Raw genomic sequence first — 8,382 nt, 5'->3', positions numbered from 1 at the left:
TCTCCGCTGCATCTGCTCCGAAGATGCCATCTTCCATAACAGGTGAAATAGTGATTTACTTGTACTTCATGCAATCTAGTATACTGTATTCACTGCTCACGATGTGGTCTCCTCTACATTAGGGAGACCAAACGCGGATTGTGTGACCACTTTGTGGAACACCTCGGTTTAGCCCGTAAGGGTGACCCCGAGATTTCGGTCGCCTGTCATTTTAATTCACCGCCCCATTCCCAATCAGACCTCACCGTCCTCGGGCTCTTGCATTGTTCCACGGAAGCTCAGCATAAGCTCGAGGAACAGCACCTCATCTTCCATTTAGGCACTTTACAGCCTTCTGGACTCAAGATTGAGTTCAATAATTTCAGATCATAACCTCGTCCCGTATCATATTTATAGATGTTTTATCCACACTTTTGGTTTGTGCCTTTTTTTTTCTCCCACATGGCAGCTGTCTTTCATCTGCCATCGCATTTCACACTTCATCTAGAGACATCTTTTGTTTCTTAATTTGTCCTATTACCATCTTGTCTCGCCTTGAATATCTCTTAATGTCTCTTTACTGCTCACAAACTTCCCTTTTTTTCTTTCATCCCCTCCCCCATTTCCCAGCCCCCAACTTGCTTTTTCATCTGTTTCATTTCCTGCTTTTTTCTCAGTCCTGAAGGAGGGTTTCGACCTGAAACGTTAACTCTGTTTCTCTCTCCAAGGTTGTTGCCTGGCCTGCTCAGTTTTTCCAGCTTTTTCTGTTATTTAAAATTAAATTAAATTGACTCCAGTGCTGTTGCTGGGTAGATTTGTATATAAACGGGCCTCATTGACAATGTAAAGGATTTGAAGTTGGCTTTTAGCCAAGCGGTCAGTAGTGAAGAAACAAAACTTTGATTTACTGCACCGAACCCCCAGGTGCTTCCTGTAAATGACACTGGGTGTTCGAGCCTCGCTAACAGCAGTTGGCTGGGTTGCTGCAAAATACTGTGTGGGGAAGATTAGCGTGAATATGAATGGGAAACAAAGCGGGATTAAACTATTTGAACCTTAAATTATTCAGCAGCGCTCTAACGAGAAATATACATTTCACATGGTATAATTTCTAAAGAATGATTTTCGGTAAATTCCACACTCACAACACTACAAAATAGGACCAGAAACTAATACATTGATCCACGTGTAATTAAATTAAATTATTGTTAAATAAGGATAAATCTAGATTATTCTGACCGTTTATTCAGGATTTTAATGACCCCATACACACACTGTAATAAGATGCGTGGGAATCACAAAGTAAATAAAACAGAGGTGGAATTGTTTTGAACCCGCTGCACTCCCTTGAATATTCTCAGAGTCCTGTGCCTGATTTAAGCTAAAGGCTCCATTATTACTGATTAGCAACCACGCTCTGTGCAGTTTAATTTGTGCTGATTTGGATTCCTGAACAAGTCCGGCTTCCAATGAGTAGAGAAATGCTCTGTTCGTGATCTGTTTCAGTGGGAGATAAAGCATTTATTCTTGTGATATTCTGTAACATACCACTATGTCCTGATATAAATTGTGATGTTCAAATATATTACCATGCTCAAAATAAGCAATGTATACACTGTAAATGCCATTTCCAATATCTTCGACACATGATAAATGCACAGATCATCAGGTTATGGATGTATTTCAGGTACAGTCTCAGAAACCATGTTACACTTTGATCGGGGCTCTAAATGCTCCCGCGTGTCTGACAATACTCAGCTCACTAGACAGAGCTCACCCACGGCCACAGTTACCCCAGAAACAGCGGCACATGTTAGAGCTCTAACAGGATGAGGTGTCAGTATATGTTTCCCGTGTTTCACCTTATTCTCCAATGCTTCTGCCGAATGGACTGGCATTCTATCTACAAGTTGCTTTAAGCTGGTTGTGACGATGAGCTTGTAAACTGTCCAATTTATCGGATGTGAGTAAAATCCAAGCTCCGAGCACAAAGTCTAAATTGTCCATTTATTGGTCAAACTTCTGTTGATTTATCTTGATTAAAGTCCACCCACTCTTCATTAGTGTTGTGAATTTAGCTCCTAGGCGAGGGAGGATTTATAGCACTAATCTCCCCACAGAACGCGATCTCAATAAGGGAGTGAAGATCTCATCCCACCTGCTCCTTCCTGCACTCTTGGTATTGGGGGGCAGATGTAGGTGAACTTTACAAAGTCGCTGTAAAATAAAAATAAGTTTATTAAACTGAGCATAACCCCTCCCGGGAATGTTTGCACATCGGCAGCTGGTTTGAACTGACACCAGAGTTCAATTAAATGCTTGTCGATTGAATGAAATGAAAGGCTTTGAGTGTCCCTGGACAAACAATGCCTGCTACCGACCTCCTCTTCACCCGCTTCCTCCACTTCTCTCCTCTTCCAATCTCATCCACACTCCTCTTCCACCCTCTAAACACCTCCTCTTCCTCCTCTGCCTTTTTTCCCTCCTCCGCTGCTCTTCCCCTCTCCACTTCACATTTCTCCTCGGCCCTGATCCTTATTGTTCCACACTCCTCATTTTCCTTAACCGCCTCGCCCTCACCCATCCCCCTCCCTAATCTCCACCTTTTCTCTGTTTCTCTGCCACTTCTTCTCATCTATCCTCCCCTTCCCTCAGCCCTATCCATGCTGCTCCTCCTTTTCCTCGTTCATTATTCTTCCCCTCGCTCTCCAATCTGATATTATACACTGCTGCTCCTTTCCTCTCCTCTCCCTCTTTCCCTGCCTCCTCTCCCCTCCTCTCCTCCCATTCAGTTCTTCTTCGGCTCACCACCCCCTTTTAATTCTCGACCTGCTTCATCTTCTCTGGCAGCTCTCCATCCCCAGACCTCCCACCCGCCCATCCGAGACAGGAGGGTTGAATCACAACGTTCTAATTTTAATTAGGCAATTCGCATGATAAATGTGGACATAGTAATGCAACATTGAAATATAGAGTTAAGGACAGAGTATATGAATCTAAAATGGGACTCATTTAAGCCTATGTGTTCTTGTCCATTTTCCCCCTGGCCTCTAGACCTGCCTCATCTGTGGAATACATTTAACCCTGACTCCCTTTGTGGAACGTCAGACTAATCTCTGTGTATATGTGTATATACTGGCCATTCTCCCATGATATTGCAGACAGGAAGCCAACACCAAGTACAGTCTTCAGAGTAACCTGCCCCATACCGAGTAAACAAGCCTAACACCCTGATCCCGACTACAGTATCCATCACTAAACCCATAATAGCCGAAATATAACCACCTGTGTGTATCCGTCTCATCACAATCTCACAGTCCATAAGGTGCCGGGTGCAGGCAGTGCTTGACTTGTGTCCCATTGCCTGTATGGAACCCACAGATTGCTACATGTAGTCAGGTGGGATGCAGCAGGCGGACATGGAAACTGTTAACATCAGCCCAGTAATCTCCACACCCCGACCCTTAGAATGTACCTGCCTGTGGATTGAGTGCTGTGGCTGGGTGTCAGACTAAGTGTCTGTGTGCAGCCATTCTGAGGCACTTTGTCTGTTGGAAGGCCAGTAACTGTTTTCCCCGGAGGACAGGGAAAGGGAAGTGTAAGGAGACAACAAGAGGGGTTTCATCCTGTGTGTTGTGTCTGCCTCCGCACCATTTTACAGCCCTACCCTAAATTGACACCAAGTTCTTCATTGGAAAGATTGAGTATCTCAGAGCCCCAGACAGCTCCCTTAAGACATCATTCACACCAGAGGTGATGTGTGCTGGAGAAGGGCTGTTTGAATCTCAGTCAACCAGAGATCAGGGCGTGGTCTCCAAGGAAGATCTGTGATGTCGCAACACTCAGGCACAGCGTCATGGGAGTGTCACCGCTTATGACGTCACTGCAGTACCTAGCAAGCAACCTCGTGACCAACCTCCCTGAACACTGCTTATTATGGGCTGTGTTTTGCTCGGAGCTTTTCCAGACAGTGAAGAGGAGCTGGGTTCAATGTGTGTGGAGTGTGTGCGGGGGGTCATTTTACTATGGATATTACAGCATTGTTCAGAAAGTTTTCAAATAAGGAAGCGTTATTAATTATTAAATGGTGACTCTGGTGTGCACACTATGGGCTGCATGTGTTCTAGGTGAGCTTGGCACGATTCATGGATCCACTCTCCAAACGCAATCTTCAAAGTTGAATTTATTCGGTAAATTTTACTGTGAAATATCCCGTTTACAGAAGAACCTTTTATCCCAACGGTGAATCACCGGAAACAAGGACATTTCCCATCACCGGGCCCTGGGGCTGTTCAGCCTAAACGCCACTGGTACAAAAATCCGGCGGGACATTAAAAGGCTGAAACCACTGACATACGAACATAAGAACATAAGAAATAGGAGCCTGCTCCGCCATTCAATAGGATCATGGCTGATCTTCCACCTAAAATCCACTTTCCCACCCTTGATGCCTTCAGAGCCCAAAAATCTATCGATCTCAGTCTTGAATATATTCGGAGCATCCACATCCCTCTGGGATAGTGAAGATATTTATCCTCATCTCAGTCCAAAACGGCTGAGCCATTATCCTGAAACTATGCCCCCTAGTTCGAGACTCTCCAGCCTGGGGAAACAGACTCACAGCATCTACCCTGTCAAACCCTCTCAGAACCTTTTATATTTCAAGGAGCTCACCTCTCATTCTTCTAAACTCCAGGGAGCATCGGCCGATTCCACTCAATTTTTCCTCATAGGACAGCCCTCTGAACCTATTAATCAATTGAATGAACCTTCTTTGTACCGCCTCTAGAGCAAATATATCCTTTCTTCGGTGCAGAGAACAAAACTGCACCTGTACTCCAGGCCCTATAAATTCATTTTGGGCGGTGGCACTAATTGGGCGGTAATGGATCGGCCACCTGATAATTAGGCCATCGTATAATGGGAGGGCGCCCATCTTGCGTTACCGCCCGGAACGAATTTCTAGGCCCTGGAATACTGGGAGCATTTTTAGGCCTTTGTGTCCTCACAGCTTACTGTCTCTCCTTTAGCTTTGTATTGTTAGCAAACTTGTATATATTACACTCGGTCCCTTCATCTAAGTCAATAATATAGATTGTAAATAGCTGAGGGCTCAGCACTGATCCTGGTGGCACACCACTATTAACAGCCTGCCAACCTGAAAATGAGCTGCTTAATGCTGCTCTCTGTTTTCTGTCCTTTAATCAGTCTTCTATCCATGCTAATATATTACCTGCAACCCAGGTGCCCTTATCTTGAGCAACACCCTTTCGTGTGGCACCTTATCAAATGCCTTTTGGGAATCGAGATATACTAAATTCACTGGTTCGATTTATACGTACCCTGCTGGTTACATCCTCAAATAATGCTAATAGATTTGTCAAACACGGTTTCACTTTCGTTAAAGCATATTGACTCTGCCTAATCATGTTATCCTAAGTGCCCTGATACATAGAAACATAGAAACATAGAAGATAGGAGCAGGAGTAGGCCATTCGGCCCCTCGAGCCTGCTCTGCCATTCAATGAGATCACGGCTGATCGTCCAAATTTAGTACAATGTCCCTGCTTTCTCCCCATACCCCTTGAGCTCTTTAGCCATAAGAAATATATCCAACTCCTTTTTGAATATATTTAAGGGATTGGCCTCTACTGCCTTCTGTGGTAGAGAATTCCACAGGTTCACCACTCTCTGGGTGAATAAATTCCTCCTCATCTCTGTCCTAAATGGCTTACCCCTTATCCTTAGACTGTGACCCCTGGTTCTGGACTCCCCGACCATTGGGAATACCCTTCCAGCATCTAGTCTGTCCAGTCCTGTTATAATTTTATAGGTTTCTATGAGATCCCCTGTCATTCTTCTAAACTCCAGCGAGTACAAGCCCAATCGACCCAATCTCTCCTCATACATCATTCCTGCCATCCCAGGTATCAGCCTGGTGAATCTTCGCTGCGCTCCTTCCATGGCTAGAACATCCTTCCTCAGATATGGCGACCAAAACTGCACACAATACTCCAGAAGTGGTCTCACCAAGGCCCTGTACAACTGCAGCAAGACATCCTTGTTCCTGTACTCAAATCCTCTCGCTACGAAGTCCAAATACCATTTGCCTTCTTAACCACCTGCTGCACCTGCATGCTTACTTTCAGCGATTGGTGCACAAGGACGCCCAGGTCTCGTTGCACTTCCCCTTCTCCCAATCTATTGCCATTCAGATAATAACCTGCGTTCCTGTTTTTGACTCCAAAGGGGATAACTTCCCATTTATCCACGGTATATTGCATCTGCCATGCTTCTGCCCAATCACCCAACCTGTCCAAATCATACTGGAGTTTCTCCGTATCCTCCTCACAGCACACACGACCACCCAGCTTTGTGTCATCTGGAAACTTGGAGATATTACATTTAGTTCCCTCATCCAGATTATTGGGCCAGAAATTAGGATCAGTGGCTTGCCGCGTGTGCAAGCCCCCGATTTGCACTTACCCGGCGTGCTGACATTTCAATCCTGGCCTGCATTGCATTTCCTGTCACTGGCCCGCTTCAGGTCCTGCCGCGCTGTGCGTGCATGACCCAGTGGCGTACTTAGTGCGATGAACCAGCTGGGATCATGTGAGCACTGGGCAACCAATGGGAGGTGCAAAAGTTCATTCATGAGTTTGATAGTAAGAACTGTCAAACTCATGAAAACTCTGGCCTCACAACTCTACTTAAACTTGAAAGATTTTTTTTTTAAATCGCACTACTTAAATAAACTATAAATAACTGTAAAAAACTATTTTAAACAATAATTTTAAATTTTGAACAAAATTATTATATAAAAAATCGGGGCTAAAAATAGACTTACCTTAATGTAAAGTCTTCAAAAAAAATGAACCTGTGGAAAAAATTTCTAATTTTACTTAATAGACCACTTCCCTGTTAAAAGTAAGTACTTACGGCTGCTTTTTCCACACGTAAAAACCGGAGTCTTTTCCCCACGGGCAACTCCTCAAAAAAAAGTGAAGTTCAGTGCGCACGTGCTACCTGAAACCTCGCACGCGTTCCGCCTCTTAACCTCTTGGGTCAGAGGAGAGGAAATGCCGGTTTTCCCCGCATGCGTTGTGCATGCTGTAAACCGACAATTCCTCCGGGCCCACGTGTGAGTACCCCGTCCGTACTCACGCGTTGGGACAGGAATTGCTGGCCCATTATGTGATCATCCAGATATATTGTGAATAGCTGGGGTCCAAGGACCGACCCCTGCGGTGCCCCAATAGACACTGCCTGCCACTCGGATAAAGAGCCATTTATTCCAACTCGTTGCTTTCTGTCTGCCAACCTGTGCTCTATCCAAGTCAATACCTTGCCCCCAATCCCATGTGCCTTAATGTTACATGCTAATCTCTTATGCGGGTACTTATCGAAAGCCTTTTGAAAATCCAAATACACCACACCCACTGGTTCTCCCTTATTTATTTTACCAGTTACATCCTCAAAAAATTCCAGTAGATTAGTCAAGCACAATTTACCTTTTGTAAATCCATGTTGACTTTGTCCGATCCAATCACTTTTTTCCAAGTGTTCTGTTATTACATCCTTTATAATGGACTCTAGCATTTTCCCCACTACTGATGTCAGGCTTACCAGTCTGTAATGCCCCATTTTCTCTCTACCACCCTTTTTGAACAGTGGGGTAACATTAGCTACCCGCCAATCCATGGGTACTGTTACACAGTCTATCGAATTTTGGAAGATGACCCGCAATGCATCTACTATTTCTAGGGCCACTTCCTTAAGTACACTAGGATGTAGATTATCAGGCCCTGGGGATTTATCAGCCCTTAATCCCATCAATTTCCCTAACACCATTTCCCTACAAATACTGATTTCTATCAGTTGCTTCATGTCATTAGACCCTATGTTCCCCAACATCTTTGGGAGGTTATTTGTGTCCTCCTTTGTGAAGACAGAACCAAAGTATGTATTTAATTGGACCGCCATTTCTTTGTTCCCCATTATAAATTCCCCTGATTCTGACTTCAAGGGACCTACGCTTGACTTCACCAATCTTTTTCTCTTCACATATCTATAAAAGCTTTTACAGTCAGTTTTTATGGTCGCCGCAAGCTTACACTCATACTCTATTTTCCCCCTTTTAATTAATCCCTTTGTCCTCCTTTGTTGAATCCTAAACTGGTCCCAATCCTCAGGTTTACTGCTTTTTCTGGCCAAATTATATGTCCTCTCCTTGGATCTTAGCTATCCCTAATTTCCCTTATTAACCACGGTTGAGTCACCTTTTTTGTTTTATTTTTATGCAAAATTGGGATGAGCAAATTTTGTAGTTCATCCATGCGATCTTTGAATGTTTGCCATTGCCCATCCACCGTCAACCCTGTCAGTGTCATTCCCCAATCAATC

General features: G+C 44.3%; 1 long non-coding RNA gene across 1 annotated transcript; it reads right to left on the bottom strand.

The window, feature by feature from the left end:
- Positions 1–1,972: 1,972 nt before the first annotated feature.
- Positions 1,973–3,809, bottom strand: LOC147119702 (uncharacterized). Its single transcript, XR_015078062.1, has 2 exons — positions 3,647–3,809; positions 1,973–2,196 (listed from the first exon to the last, which is right to left on the bottom strand). It is a non-coding gene; the product is annotated as an uncharacterized LOC147119702 (long non-coding RNA).
- Between the last annotated feature and the right edge of the window lie 4,573 nt (positions 3,810–8,382).

Source organism: Somniosus microcephalus, chromosome 4 (assembly GCF_052327205.1).
Source record: "Somniosus microcephalus isolate GS21.2 chromosome 4, FLI_Smic_1.0, whole genome shotgun sequence".
NCBI lineage: Eukaryota > Metazoa > Chordata > Chondrichthyes > Squaliformes > Somniosidae > Somniosus > Somniosus microcephalus.
This window is presented reverse-complemented; position numbering and strand designations above follow the sequence as displayed.